At 42.4% G+C, this 16,662-nt stretch overlaps 1 protein-coding gene across 1 annotated transcript in view; it reads left to right on the top strand.

The window, feature by feature from the left end:
- Nucleotides 1-16,662, top strand: part of LOC137369926 (RNA-binding Raly-like protein) — a 600,853-nt gene that overhangs the window by 431,961 nt on the left and 152,230 nt on the right. The window lies entirely within an intron of this gene.

Raw genomic sequence — 16,662 nt, 5'->3', positions numbered from 1 at the left:
CAGGCATGGACTCCAAAGATGGTCCCTACCTTTGCTGTTGAACAAATGTGGTTGTACTTGGCATAAGAAACTACTGCTCTTCCACCCTGGCCCCACACAACAACTTTGGGGACCTCGTTTGAGTAATGTGGAATCTCCAATTCCAACAAAGCAGAAACTTCTGGTCTGGGCCGGGAATTAGCAAATTACATGGTATTTACAGTATGAAAACAGACATACAGTCCAGTAGGTCCATGCGGTGTTTATACTCCTATCCTTCTAATCCCGTCAACATATCCTTCTAATCATTTCTCTTTCACCAGTTTATCTCGTTTCTCCCTTAAATACATCTATGGCTAGTTGCCTCAACTACTCCTTTTGGTAATGAATGCCACAATCTAACCACTCTCGCGGTAAATAAATTTTTATAAATTCCCTATTGGATTGATTGGTAATTATATTATTTATGGCCCTGAGTTCTGACCTCTTCCACAAGTTGAAATATCTCTACACCAATCCTATCAAACTCTTTCATAGCCCCTTAGTCTTTTTTCTAGAGAAAAGAGCACCTGGCTGTGGGATCGTTCCTGATCGATATCACCTCTCCGTTCTGGTATCATTCTCGTAAATCTTTTTGCACCTTCTTCATTGCTTCAATAGCCTTTTTATAATATGGAGACCAGAACGGTCCATTGTATTCTAAGTGTGACTGGCCAGTTTAAAATAATTCCTCTGCTTTTCAGTTCTCTCCCTCCACAAATGAGCCCCAACGTTTTCTTTTATGGCCTTATTAACCTAAATTGCTACTTTCAGCGATTTGTGTATCTGTACCCCAAGATTGCTCTGCTCCTGTACCCACTTAGGAACATATTTTCCAAGGAATATGTGGCCTCCTTATTCTTCGTACCAAAATGTACCACCTCAAACATCATAGAATACTACAGCACTGATAGAGAGCATTCAGCCCATTGAGTCTGTGCCAACTCTTTCAAAGAGCAATCCAGTTGGTCCCACTCCCTGCTCTCTTCCCCATATCCCTGCAACTTGATCTACTTCAAGTATTTATCCAACTCTCTTTCGAAGGTTACAATTGAATTAAAGTGGGGACTGTGGCATAGTGCTAATGTTACTGGACTCGTAATCCTGGACTAATGCTCTGGAGACAGGAATTCAAAAGTCACCACAGCAGCCAGAATGTAAATTCATTTAATTAATAAATCTGGATAAAAAGCTAATCCCAATAATGGGGGCCATTAAACTACTAGATTGTCATAAAACCCCTCTGTCGTCCTTACCCAGTCTCGCCTACAACAACTTTTATTTATATAGCACATTTAATGTAATAAAACATTCCAAGGTGCTTCACAGAAGCATTATAAAACAAAGTGTGGCACTGAGTCAGAAAAGAAGATATTAGGTCAGATGACCAAAAGCTTGGTTGAAGAGGGAGGTTTTAAGGAGTGTCTTAAAGGAGGAAAGCGAGAAGTAGAGGTGGAGGGAAGGGTTTCAGCAGCAGATGAAGTCAGGTGATGTTAGCGAGGTGGAAATAGGCTGTCTTAGTGATGGCATGAATATGAGGTCAGCAGCTCATCTCGGAGTCAAATGTTTCACCGAGATTTCAGACCCATAGCATAGTGGTTAACTCTTAACTGCCTCCGAAATGGCCTAGCAAGCCACTCAGTAGTGTCAAACCCCTACAGAAAAGTCTAAAAAGAATAAAAGCAGATGGGCCACCCAGAATCAATGCAGGCACCAGAAACGACAAAGGATAGCTAGCCCAGTAGAACCTCCAAAGTCCTTCTCACTAACATCCAGGAGCTTGTGCCAAAATTGGGAGAGCTGTCCCAAGGACTAGTCAACCAACAGCCTGACATAGTCATACTCACTGAATCAAATATTAGAGCCAATGTCTCAGATTCCTCCATCACCATCCTTGGTTATGTCCTGTCCCACCGGCAGGACAGGCCCTTCAGAGTAAAGCCTGGCTCGGGTATAGAATTAAAGCCCAACCTGACGACAGCCAACCCGAACCCCACCCAAGCCCGAGCCCTTTAATTTTCTTTTGCGCCCAACCCGACATGAGTCTCCTTCATCTGTTTCGGCAGCAGGCTATTCCTGCAGCTGGAGTTGTGGGGAATCATGGGTAAGCCTGATCCCGTGACTTCTCGGAAGTGGTGTCCAGCCCGACCTGACCCGAGCCCGAATGCTGGACTCGGAATTTCGACCCGACCCGACACGAAGCTGACACACGTAGTTGGGTCTGTTCGGGTTGGGTAGCTAGGCTTTACTTCAGAGGTGACGGAACAGTGGTATACAGTCGGGAGAGTGTGGCCTTGGGAGACCTCAACGTTGACTCCAGAGCCCATGAAGTCTCATGACATCAGGTCAAACAAGGTCAAGGAAACCTCCTGATAATTTCCACCTACAGCGCCCCCCTCAGCTGATGAATCAGTACTCCTCCACCATTTGGAAGAAGTACTGAGGGTAGCAAGTGTACAAAATTTACTCTGGATGGGGGACTTCAATCTCCATCAGCAAGTGTGGCTCGAAAGCACCATTACTGACCGAGCTGGCCAAGTCCTGAAGGATACATTTGCCAGACTGGGCCTGTGGCAGGTGGTGAACAAACCAACAGGAGGGAAAAACCTGCTTGACCTTTCCCTTGCCAATCTACCTGTTGCAGATGCATCAGTTTATGACAGTCTTGGTCGGAGTGACCACCACACGGTCCTTGTGGAGGCGAAGTCCCATCTTCACGCTGAGGATATCGTTCATCATATTGTGTGGCACAACCACTGTGCTAAATGGGATAAACTCAGAACAGATCTAGCAGCTCAAAACTGGGCATCCATGAGGAGCTGTGGGCCATCATCAGCAGAACTGTATTCAACCAGAGTCTGTAACCTCATAACCCTCACGCTATCATCACCATCAAGCCAGGGAGTCTACCCTGGTTCAATGAGGAGTGCAGGAGCGAATGCCAGGTGCAGCACCAGGCATACCTAAAAATAAGGTGCAAACCTGGTGAAGCTACAACACAGGTCTACATGCATGCTAAACAATGGAAGCAGTTGACAGAGCTAGCTGATCCCACAGTCAATGGATCAGATCAAAGCTCTGCATTCCTGCCACATCCAGTCATGAATGATGGTGAACAATTAAACAACTAACTGGGAGAGGATGTTCCAGAAATATCCCCATCCTCAATGATGGTGAAGCCCAGCACGTCAGTGCAAAAGACAAGGCTGAATCATTTGCGACCATCTTCAGCCAGAAGAGCCGAATGGATGATCCATCTCGGCCTCCTCCTGAGGTCCCCAGCATCACAGATGCCAGTCTTCAGCCAATTCGATTCACTCCACATGATTTCACGAAATAGCTGAAGACACTGGATAATGCAAAGGCTATGGGCCCTGATAACATCCCGGTAGTGGTAATGAAGACTTGTGCTCCAGAACTAGCCACACCCCTAGCCAAGCTTTTCCAGTACAGCTACAACACTTGGTATGTACTTGACAGTGTGGAAAATTGCCCAGGTATGTCCTGTACTCAAAAAGTAGGATAAATCCAATCCGGCCAATTACTGCCTCATCAGTCTACTCTCAATCACCAGCAAAGTGATGTCAGGTGAGATTGGCAGTGCTATCAAGTGGCAGTTACTCAGCAATAACCGATACTCAGTTGGGTTCTGCCAGGGGCACTTGGCTCCAGACCTCATTACAGCCTTGGTCCAAAATGAACAAAAGAGCTGAATTCCAGAGGTGAGGTGAGAATGATTGCCCTTGACATCAAAGCAGAATTTGACTAAGTGTGGCATCATGGAAGCCTAGCAAAATTGAAGTTAATGGGAATCGAGGAGAGGGGTGGGGGCATTTCTCCACTGGTTGGAGTCATACCTAGCACAAGGGAAGATGGTTACGGTTGTTGGAGGCCAATCATCTCAGACCCAGGACATCGCTGGAGGAAATCCTCAGGGTAGTGTCCTAGGCCCAACCATCTTCAGCTGCTTCATCTATGATTTTCCCTCCATCGTAAAGTCAGAAGTGGGGATGTTTGCTCATGATTGCACAGTGTTCAGCACCACTTGCAACTCCTCAGATACTGAAGCAGTCTATGCCGGCATGCAGCAAGACCTGGACAACATTCAGGTTTGGGCTGATAAGTGGGAAGTAGCATTCATGCCACACAAGTGCCAGGCAATGACCATCTCCAACAAGATGGAATCTAACCATCCCCCCTTGACATTCAACAACATTACCATTGCTGAATCCCCCACCATCAACATCCTGGGGGTTACCATTGATCAGAAACTTAACTGAACCAGCCAATAAATACAATGGCTACAACAGCAGGTCAGAACTCAGAATTCTGCAATGAGTAACTCACCACCTGACTCCCCAAAGCCTGTCTACCATCTACAAGGCACAAGTCAGGAGTGTGATGGAATACTCTCCACTTGCCTGGATGAGCGGTGGCTCCAACAACACTCAAGAAGCTCAGTACCATCCAGGCCAAAGCAGCCCACTTTATCAGCACTCCATCCAGCACATCAAACATTCCTTCCCTCCACCACTGGCACACAATGGCAGCAGTGTGTATTATCTACAAGATGCAGTGCAGCAATTCACCAAGTCTCCTTTGGCAGCACCTTCCAAACTTATGACCTCTACCAACTAAAAGGACAAGGGCAGCAAATGCATGGGAACACCTCTATGTTCCCCTCCAAACCACACACCATCCTGACTTGGAACTATATTGTCGTAACTTTAATCCATCATCCCAGGAACCATTCTCATAAATCTCCTCAGTATTCTCTCCAAAGTCTTCGTGTCCTTCCTAAAGTGTGGTGCCCAGATTTGGATACAATTCTCCAGCTGGGACCAGAGTTGTGTTTTATATAGGTTTAGCATAACTTCCTGGCTTTTGCACTCTATATCTCTCTTTATAAAGCCCAGGGTCGCATTTGCTTTATTAACTGCTTTGCTAACTTGCCCTGCTACCTTCAAAGATTTGTGCCCAATTGCCTCCAGTAGTCTCTGTTCTTGCACTCTCTTAAAAATTGTGCCATTTAGCTTGTACTGTTTCTTCTCATTCTTCCTACCAAAATGTTATCACCTCACATTTTTCTGTGCTGAATTTCATCTGTGTCCACCATTCCAGTGGCCTGTTTATATCCTTTTGCAGCCTGTTACTATCTTCCTCACTGTTTCTGACACTTTCAAGTTTTGTGTCATGTGCATATTTTGAAATTTTGCCCTGTAGCCCCAAGTCCAAGTCATCAATGTATATCCATTAGCCAATTTTGTATCCATGCTGCTCCTGCCCTTTTATCCCATGGGCTTCAATTTTGCTAACAAGCCTAATATGTGGTACTTTATTATACACCTTTCAAAAGACCATGCACACACCAACTACAGCACTGCCCTCGTCCACCCTCTCTGTCACCTCTTCAAAAAAAACCAATCAATTTAGTTAACCATGATTTGTCCTTAACAAATCTGTGCTCGCTGTCTTTATTGCTTGTCCAAGTGGCTGCTCATTTTCTCCAAGATTATTGTTTCTAAAAGCTTCACCACCAATGTAAAACTGACTGGCCAGTAATTGCCAGGTTTATCCTTCTCTCCTTTTTTGACCAAGGGTGTAACATTTGTAATTCTCCGGTCCTCCGACACCATCCCGGTATCCAAAGATGATTGGAAGATTGTGGCCAGAACCTCTGCAGTTTCTACTGTTACTTTCCTCAGCAACCTTGGAAGCATCCCATCTGGAGTGGGTAACTTATCCACAAAGCACTGCCAGCCTATCTAGTACTTCCTCTTTATTTTTAGCTCATCCAGTATCTAGACAGCCTCCTCGTTTGCCATAGCTTTGAAAAAATCCTCTTCCTTGCTAAATACCAATACAGAGTACTCAATTAGTACCTCTGCCATGCCTTTTGATTCTTCCTTGCCTTATCAAGCTGACACCTGACGTTGGCTCCCTTTTCTGCTTATCTGTTATGAAGTGTATTTGTAAATTACATACCCATTCTGCAAGAGTATTAATGTCTTCCCATATTCTGTTGCAGTCCTCCTCTATTTTCATTATAGTTCCCCCACCCCAATTTGGTGTAATTTGTAAATTTTGAAATTGTACTTTCGATTCCCAAGTCCAGATCAATTATGTAAATGGTGAACAACTGTGCTCCCAGCACCAATCCTTGTGGAGCATAACTTCCCACCTTTTGCCAGTCTGAGTAACCACCTTGCACCCTTACTCTTTTTTCTTTACTATATTGTAGCCAGCATTCGCCAGAGCTGGCGGGCAGCCATAAAGACAGGGCTAAATTGTGGCGAGTCGAAGAGACTTAGTAGTTGGCAGGAAAAAAGACAGAGGCGCAAGGGGAGAGCCAACTGTGCAACAGCCCCAACAAACAAATTTCTCTGCAGCACCTGTGGAAGAGCCTGTCACTCCAGAATTGGCCTTTATAGCCACTCCAGGCGCTGCTTCACAAACCACTGACCACCTCCAGGCGCGTATCCATTGTCTCTCGAGATAAGGAGGCCCAAAAGAAGAAAGAAGAAGAAAGAATATTGTAGCTAACTTGCTGTCCATTCTGCTACTTGTACCCTGACTCTACATAGTCTGATTTTAGTGATGAGTATTCTACCTTATTGAAGGCCTTTTGAAAGTCCAAATATATCTACTACATTACCCTTATCTACCCTATCTGAACGGTGATTACATTTGTTGCCCTTCCACCACTTTCCTGCTGGAGTTAGCTGCAGGAATGAACTGCAAGGGCCTCCAATATTGGGTCCCAAGTATTTTTACAGGTCCTACTTTTTTTTAAAAAGTTACCACAATAGAGATAAAATCTAAATGAAAAAAGACATTTTATTGACCCTGAGATCTTGACTTTCACCCAAGTTGAAGTAATTAGCTACAGTAGCAATATTTGGTTCAAAGATTAGCTGGCTGCATTACAGTGTACAAAAAACCAGCTGGTTTGATATGCTCAAGCAGACCAAGTAATTGGAACAAGACCATAATAAATATTCAGTTGAAGAATATGATCTGACACAAAATTAAATTAAATAATGTGACTGTTGGGAAAACTTTTTTTAGAAGCTCTCAGCCCATTACCTATTGCCAGACTTGACATCACATTTGCATAAAGTATCATCCCTGCACGCATTGTAACTGTATTGTTTGTGGTAAAGTATCACTAAAGCTCATGCAAAACTTGTTCTGTTCTGTGAAACCATCCCAGCTAATTGTATCATTATACATTTGGACTTTGTATAGAGTTCTGTGGTTAAGTTGATATAAACATATCTGACTTTTGTTCCCTTGTCAACTGCTATGGTTTGATATTTCAGCCAACTTGTTTGTTTCCAATGTATTGATTTCCAAATTGTGTATTGACCCAGATTTTGTGGTCACTTGCAAAGTGACAGCACCTGCTGTTGACCCTGAAGAAAGCTACCTACAAAGATCTAGTGATCTCTGTGGTATGTATTTCATCTTATCCAACGTTAATTTGAAAATGGTGCCAAGTCAAGGGGATCTCCAGGTGTTCATCAGCAGTGATGTCATCAAGTAGGGTAAGCAGCCATTAACAATGAAGAATCCTCATAGACAGCAAACCAGGAAGTGAAAGTGCTATCCCTCATTTTTTATAAATTTTGAAGAGAGTGAAATAAAGATTTGGACATGCATATTAGAAGCTGAAATATTTTAAACAACCTTTAAGAAAATTACATTAAAGAACTATGATTTTTTTCACATATAATTACTTTGCCACTGCTAGAGAAGTTGTTTAGCAATATTTATGACTTAGTATGCCATTAAATGCCCAGTTACAGCTAATTAACAAGGCATAACTTCTTTGGGGGAGGGGGGTTAACAACGATATTACTGTATAAAAGTGGCAGTTCTTGTCAGTTCAGTGATTTCTAGAAGATTGTCACCTGCAGGGATTTCAGCACTGCACCCTGTGGAGGAGCAAGGAATCCCTGACAGCAGCTACTGGATTTCTGCTTTTAACTGCGTATGTGCAGACACCAGAAGTTGCTGTCAATTTCGCACCACACAATCTGGGCCTTGTGGGGTAGATTTTCAGCTTGCTATCGATTTAATTGGAAATGAAAATCGGACTGTTTCTGTAATGAGTGGTCAATCCACAATTTTATGCCTGGCGATAAGCTTATTTCAATGTTTCCACACTATGGAATTTTTCTTCCTAAATCTCTTTCACTTTGCTCTCCTACTTCAAAACTTACCTCTTTGGCTGTGCCTTCAGTGGTGTCCCTGATTTCTCTACTCTCTCTACCACTCTCCTTGCAAGATCCATGAGCCATTTAGTTAAGTGAAAAGTACTACAGAAATATAAGTTGTTATACTATAGATTGCTTATATTTGTATGATATGTGCATAATTGTCATCTCTCTATAAAACAGAACATACTATATTTCAATAAAATTCTCTCACCTTGATGCTGTGGGCATTATAATTTTCTTTCCACTTGATTGCTTACCTCACTGTCATGATGCCTCCAAAAGTCACTAGTTTCATGGATTTTCACCAAGTAAGTCTGATTTGAATTGGAAATTTTCAAATGCGAAACAAATAATAATGGCTGGCTTAAATTTGTGGTTGTAAAAGAGTTTTGCAGTGCTGGGGTTTATGATTATCATGTTTATTGAGCCCAGAGCTTTCCTTGCAACAAATTTCAAACAAATTGTTCGTCTCGGCCTACGGTACCTAAATATTCTTTCTGAAAAGTATATTCCATCCTCAAATAGAGTCTTTTTTTCAAGTTCAATTAAGCTATTTAAACAGCACTGATTTATACTTATGTATTCACTACTGACATTGATGTTGGTGGTATCCGTACAAAAAAGTACTGTTTTATTTTTAAAACCTTTTTTGCATATGAATAAACAGGATACACCACAGTGAAAATAATTTTTACTCAGTGGTTTTTGTGGCTCCAATGTGGTTGACACCGAATACTTAATGATTTGTTGTGCTATCTGTATTCTTTCCCTGTCACACAACATCAATTAATTACATTCAGTGCAACAAACTGAACACAATCTATTATATTATGTTAATCTCTCATCCAGTCCGTGAAAATATTTTTGTAAGTAAGATAATTAGACACGTATGAAAACTGCCAGGCTGATTCTTAATCGCAGGACTTGTCAAAATATAGACTGTGTAGATATGTTTCAATGTAAAGTTATTTTTAAATCATATTTGTTTTTAATAATTCATTCATTAGTGATTCTTGGAAATAAAAGACTAGTCAGAGTGTTTATTCCAAGATTCTGTGTATTAACCAAGAAGTCTGTCAGGATGTACTAATAAGACGTAGCCACAGACAATCTGATATCACCACTCTTTAACTGTCTCTGGTATTTTACCACTTCCATTTTGATTTTGATTTACATGTTACTATTTGAATATTTTTACATAGTAAATTTTAGAATAAATGATACGCAGCCTGTTTTGTCAGCCTATAACACATCTGGCAATATAACAAAATAAACTGGGAGAATGAAGCTTGATTGGCTTACAAAGTTATCTGATATTTGGCACGTTACCACACTTTGATTTTATTCCTTAAAATTACATATGCACTTACAGATAATTTACATTTTCCAAGATTTCCAGCTACAGGTTCACAGTCTGCCTCCCGTTCACATCACCATAACAGGTGCTGAATTTTTCCTTTAGACATTGTATGGCATAACTACAGGCATTGAAAAATGTCTATTTTAGTATTGACAAATGCACGTAGCTGAAACAAATATGGTACTTTCTCATTTTTTTCCTCTCCAGTACCGAAGGCTAATACCATTGCAGGAATTCTGGTAGCTCATATCTTGTCCAATTAATTATTTCTAGTGAGTGAGCCCATGGAATGAGTGTCTACAGGCAGTATGAGCATGAGCAGGTATGGCAACTAAGCTCGATCCTTTCCTGACCTTCCCTAGCATTTGCACACATGCTCTTTCCAACAGAGACCATGGGACAGTGATCAGGAGAGGAGTTGTTGCTGGTTTCTCACCTCACTTAGTAAGGGGGGGGTGGGGAAACTAAAGTCTTACCCATCTTACATCAGCTAACTCAGTAAGGATCAAACCTAGACCTCCTTCATTTGTATAGATCAGTGTGGCATCACAGGGTATATTTCCTTACTAAGCAATTGAATCCAGAAATTGCAATGTATCAGCATTTGATGGTAACTGTAATGTGTGAGATGCAAAGTATTGTTACCAATGTCCACAATGGGACTGGAAAATGAATGCTGAAGTGGAAAAGTCATCACCATAGCATAAATATATAAACAGATGTTAGTCTAGAAACTGTACAAACAGCGCAATAACACATACAAATTACATAATCACAGGATTGCTTAAAAAAAAGCTTTTTACTGGCAAGAACACTGAGTTCATTATTACTATTGTCTACCCATTAGATTTGTTTCACTTGTCTGTGTAATCTATTCGAGCTCCACAATTAGAACTAATGGGAAAAATTGTAGGCAACCTATTCAGTGCTCATTTCTTTTTATTTGGTCATGGGATGTGAGCGTCACTGGCAAGGCCAGCATTTCATCGCCTATCCCTAATTGCCCTTGAGAAGGTGGTAGTGAGCAGCCTTCCTGAACTGCTGCAGCCCATGTGGTGTAAGTACACCCACAGTGCTGTTAGGAAGGGAGTTCCAGGTTTTTTACCCAGTGACAGTGAAGGAACAGTGATATAGTTCCAAGTCAGGATGATGTATGACTTGGAGGGTAACTTACAGCTGGTGGTGTTCCCATGCATCCACTACTCTTGTTATTTTAGGTGGTAGAGATCAAGGGTTTGGAAGGTGCTGTCAAAGAAGCCTTGGAGAGTTGCTGCAGTGCATCTTGTAGATGGTATATTTTGCTGCCATTGTGTGCCGGTGGTAGAGGAAGTGAATATTTAAGGTGGTGGATAGGGTGCCGATCAAGTGTGTTGCTTTCTCCTGGATGGTGTTGAACTTCTTGAGGTTCCTTTGAAGCAAATAAAACACGTGGAGTCTCAGACATTTAGCAATATTTATTTCAAGGTTAGTCCTAGAAAAATGACTCCTTTAGCAGAAACCATGATATCATTATAGTGGCCACAGTTTCTGAGATCTTAATAGTTTTGCAAGGATCTTGGTTTTAAAACTAAAGGGGAGGGGTTAATGTGGGGACTGGGGGCAACACACGTGCCAGAAATGTTACACATCATTGGCAGCAGTTGTTACATGGATATAAGCTCAAAATATTTTATATGTAATTCAGAAGTGAATGAAGATTACTTTGTTAGGGCTGAGATTCCATTCTGAGACTTAATATTTTATCCTGTTTTTCAAGAAACCATCTCTTGGAAAAACCCTCCAATAAAGGATAGTGGAGACAAATATGACAACACACATGAGCCCTGTATAAGACATATAAGTATACTGGGGGAAGTATCAGTAACATGGACAGAAACAAAGCAAATCATCTACAACCTGCCTGATTTCAATCCTGATTTAGCTTAACACTGTCTGCAGTGGATTTTGCTGTGGCCTAAGTATACGCTTGAGCCCCATAATCCAGGTTGATTTTCCTCCAGTGCAGTACTGAGGGAATGCTGCACTATTGGAGGTCCTGTCTTTTGTATGAGATGTTAAACCAGGGCCCTATTTTCCCTCTCAGGTGGACATAAAAGATCCCACAGCTACTGTTGGAAGAAGAGCAGGGGAGTTCTCCTGGGGTTAATAGTTATCCCTCAACCAACATCACTAAAAGTAGATTATTTGGTCATTATCACATTGTTGTTTCTATTAGCTTGCTGTGTGCTAATTGGCTGCTGTATTTTCTACATTACAATATTGTCATGGAAGTGGGTTTTTTTCTCTGTTTGAAAACTAATCAGGGTCTGTGTGCTTTTAAGACTGAGAAGTTTCTCTATTCTCTGGGAACAGTGTGTGCGAGCTGCACGCCTGTTCCCAAGCAACAGCAAGAGAGAGAGGTCACATGCCATATTGTATCAGTTTGCCTGTGTGTAAAAACTGACTAGAACCAGTTTGATGTGGCAGACCAGCAATGTGTGCTCTCCCTGAAGGAAGAATTTGTCTCTCTCTCAACAGAAAATCTACATTGGCCTACAGGCTGTGTTTCACCTAAAGAGGAAAAGACCCCTGGAAAGGAATATTCATATTGATAGAGGTAGCAAATTCCTTTTTTGCTTCCAGAAGTCTCTGCCTCAGGAGTGACTTTTTGTTGCCTTTTGTGTTTCTGAGAGTTCTGGAATTCTCAGTAAAGTTTCTACGGTTAGACTGCTAATTCAAAATCTAAGTAGACCTGTTGCTGTACTCCTTGTTGAAAGATCTGTGTGATGCTTGCAGCAGCCAAAGTGCCTTGAATGCCTATCCATTACAGACTGTTCATCAAACTCACCTGGAGACTTTGAGTGGCATCTGACTATTTGATTCTGATATACCTCACCACTTTGGAATGCAAGTTCTTATAGAAATGCAAGTTTCTTTTTGTGTCAATGAAGAGGTTAGTCAACTCAAGACATATTGAGCCTTATATTGGTCCCATTCTTTTCCAATTTTCAAATAGAAAACCTGCCTGACAGGAGATGGCATTTCTGTCCTAGCCTGCTATTAATCTCCAACTTAGTTCAATATCTGACGTCCTTCATTTCCCTGATTATAATGCTGATAGTCTGAGATTTGAAAAGTCAAACCAAAGCTCTGGCAGAATATATAACTCTCGTGTTATAAATCTTCAGAGGAAAAGAAGGGCACATAATAAATTTATTTATTCAGGGTTAACATGAATAATGCAGTTCTTATCAGTTCTTCCAAACCTCTTCTAGCTAGTATAAATTTCATCTGGAATTTGATCAGATAGAGCTTTTCAAACCAGCGCCATGTTTCCGTATTTGTTGCAAGACAATTCGCTACAAAGGTCATCCAGATGGTAGTTAAAATAGGGATGCATTTTTAACTAGAAGACCAAGCTTTAATGAACATGACAGTTATGTAAATGTGGAAGCCTTTATCAGATACCTTTTTGAGTGGTGTGAGAATGTGTGACCTGAATCATAGAATTGTTATTTTCCCATCCATCTCTGAAGGTACAGTATCATAGGGGTAATGCTTCGACTTTCTGCTGCTACTAGGGAATCTCACCCACCACCAACAGGCATGGGAAGCACAAGCACACACCGTGCATGATTTTCTGCTGATTAAGTTGAATGAATGGAAAATCCAGTGCAGTGCGCCTGTATTCATTCACCATGTGTGTTAGTGCAAGCCAGTTACCCCCCATTTTTGTTATTTTCTGAATTTTTTTCTTTTCTTCTGTAGTCAGCGATTTACGCAGGAGTGACATTTCCATGTGAACCTATAGCCTTCTAATAATTTTCCCGACTGGCTGTTGTTCATATGTGATAAGGGGTACATTTTTGCTTTCAACTGCCTGTGCAGTAATCTAGTGGGGGTGGATTGCCCATCCGGTATAGAACTCACCTGATTTTCATTCCATGAATTTAAAGGGTACGTGATCCAACATGCCAAATTACTGCCCAGTTGTTGAAGATGAAAATGCATCCCAGCGAGTGTCTCAAGTTTTGCAATCATGGATGAGAGTTGACTGGGGGTGGGAGGGTGGGGAGGCACAGAGGACACTGATCCTGACCTCAGTCAATGTGTACACACTTACAATAATATTTTATGCTCGACCTCATGAATGTTACCCTTGCTAAACAGTGATATAACTGATGTTGGTTCTATGCCTTTAGAAATGTGAATTCAGCATAAATCTCAAAATCTGATTTAGTTCCACCACTTCTATTGAGACTCGTGTAAATTGATGGCTTAGCACTAAAATAATGTTGTGGTGGCTGCATTCATTGACAAAGCGAACACAAGGCCCCTAAATACAATGTACAATGTCATGTATATCAAGATTTCTGTTTTCCTGCCCATGTCCGTTGCATTGGGCTGGTAGATTTGCATCAGAAATGTATTTAAGATGCATTTGGCAGATTGACACGGCCAAGAGTAGTTACTGAACTCGCGATCTTCCTGGAGGTGGCCAATTGTAAGCTGCCTCTGGGAGGTCCGTGCAATTAAGGATGGCAGGCGGACCAGGGAAGTGGGAAGCCCAATCGGAGGGCCCACTGCGATGTCTAGCCAGCAGCCACACCAGGAGAGGTGGGCATTGCTGAGGTAAGCAAGAGACCACGAGGGCATCTCAAAATGGAGGCACTCTCTGCCACATTACAAAAAGTTTAAACACTCACATGGCTGCAGCTGTCAGGCCAACCACTCCACTGGATGGCAAGTGGCTGTGGCTGTGTCCAGCACATTCCAGCAGGTCTGTGCTGGGGTAATGGAGAGGAAGCGTTAGTGTCCCTCCGGCCTTGCGTCAAGAGGTCGCCTCCAGTTTAGTTCTGGGCTCCTGCCTTAGCAGCAAGGGGCCCATCCACTGTCAGTAAGATCCTGGCTGCGCCATCACCGTTCTCCCAATTGACCTATTAATGGGCCTAATTGGCTATCTGTTTCTGCCATGTTGTCCCACCTCTGGAAAGAATTCTTGGAGGTGGGAATGCATGCTATATTCTGAGTTTGCTCCCAGTCTGGACTCCTAATTTGCCACAGCAGGTAAAATTCAGCTCAAGTACAGGGGCTCGAATAGATATCAGCCAAGAGTTAGTCACTGACCTCAGGTGACTCAGTGATCTTTACATTTCTTCATTGTATAATTCATCTTCCACACTCTATCTTCAATACTCCATGTTAATAAAAGAATCAACACAGAGAAACAAATGTTGAGGTTGGTACTAATTCTTTGGTGCTATTTTCTCCTGATTACCTGATGATTTTATAAATGGTATTGCACAATAATCGGGCTGAATTTTTGGGGCCTCCCAAAATCAGGAACAAAGGCAGGGTGGGTAAGGGGGCAGATTGTTGCGGGCTCAAAAATTGCAGTGTGTCAATTTCAAGGTGCCGTTCCAGGGCGGAAGGAGGGCAGGACAGAAATCCTGCTCTCCTCCCAATTGAGGCCAATTAAAGTACTTCAAAAGTTCGTGAAGAGCTTGTCAAAGTTTGAGGATTACATTTTTAAAGGGGCGCACAGGTTACCCGCACCTTCAGAAACAGATCAGTTGAAGGGAGGTAGGTACAGGGTGGGGAGCCAGTCACGGCTGCCCCAGAGCGTCACCCTGGCCCCGTAAAAAAAAGTCAATGGGCAAAGGAGGACTCAGAACTTGGTAAGATGATGCTCTTGACGCTGCAGGTGGCTGGGTAAGTGAGCATTCAGCAACCAGGCTTTAAATGGGATTGGCACCCCCTGGCATCGTTGGGGCAGAAGAGCAGGGGGAAAGGCTGTCGAGGGCAGTTAGGTGGCTTTCTGCCCAGAAGAAAGGCTCCAGCTGGAAATGGAGGCACAATTGTCAGACTTTAGGCTCAGTGACAATGAGGGCCAATGCCCTCTACAGGAAGGGATCTAAATGGCTGCTGTGGGGAACTAAATGAGTCCTGCACTTCAGCTGACCCACCTCTATTCCCACTCCCACTGGTAGTAAGTGGATAGAAAATCTACTTCCATACCAGTTAAGGGCTTCCCCATGTGAAAATCTTAACTTTCATCAGTTTCCCACTGGAGGATGACTTTCTGACCTGTAAACAAACTGGCTCTTGTTTCCTGCCTCCGTGGTGAAAATTCAGCCCATATTTTCTGCAGTGCATGAATTGTTAAATATTCTTGATGCCATTGTAAAATATTTGGAGACCACATCATGTTGTCACTAAGGTTTTAATGAAGTAAAATGGTTGGTGTGTATAATTATTATATTATGTTCAGTTCAACTGTGAAAGAATAAAAGCATGGAACAGTTGGGTCAAATGGCCTGTTTCTATGCAATATGTAATAGCACAATCATAGAGCCTGTACTATCAAATCTAAGTTTTGTCTGGCAATGGTACATCAAGACAAAGGAATGTACAGGACTGGAAAAAAAATCATTACAGTCTGTCTGATCAGACTCAGCGTCTAGGAAACATATTCCCCAAACTATCATCGTTTAAAAATTAGTCCATGCAACACTTGTCTTTCGGGTGCTACTCAGACAACTTAGGTTGCAATATGGCAGGCAGGAAAACTTGTGTGCATTTCCAGCTGAAACAGCACAACTCACCATATTGAGTTAGGACAAACGAGGCATCGGTTCACCACACCTGAAGCAGGCAGTCAGACCTTTTTCATAGGTAAACAAGGGGAGCAATGCCTGTTTGAAGTCCCCTTGCCAAGATTGTTAAAGGCAAATATAATTTTTATTTGTTCTAATTCCCACACAGCAGCTTGTCAAATAACCTGGCTGGCCAGCAGCTGGGCAGGAAAGCTTGTAGAAGGCCACAGTCAGAAACTATTGGGGACCGTCCTTGTCAATCAGTAAAGATTGAGAGGCACGAGGGGTGATCAGCAAAGACAGCGAGGCATAAGGCTTGGTACTGTGAGTCAGGGGAGTGGGCTGAAGCTGATTGCAGCAGAAGATTTGCTTCAGGGACTGGGGGCAAGCATTCCTGCTCCTCCTGGCTCACAAACAGCGCTATAAAAAGCGTTTACCTGCTTGATCCAGCTGCTGTCATCTCCATTTCATGACCAAGTTTTCTGGG

Source organism: Heterodontus francisci, chromosome 5 (genome assembly GCF_036365525.1).
Source record: "Heterodontus francisci isolate sHetFra1 chromosome 5, sHetFra1.hap1, whole genome shotgun sequence".
NCBI classification, from domain to species: Eukaryota; Metazoa; Chordata; class Chondrichthyes; order Heterodontiformes; family Heterodontidae; genus Heterodontus; species Heterodontus francisci.
Note: the sequence above shows the minus strand (reverse complement) of the source record. Positions and strands in the feature narration are given on the sequence as shown.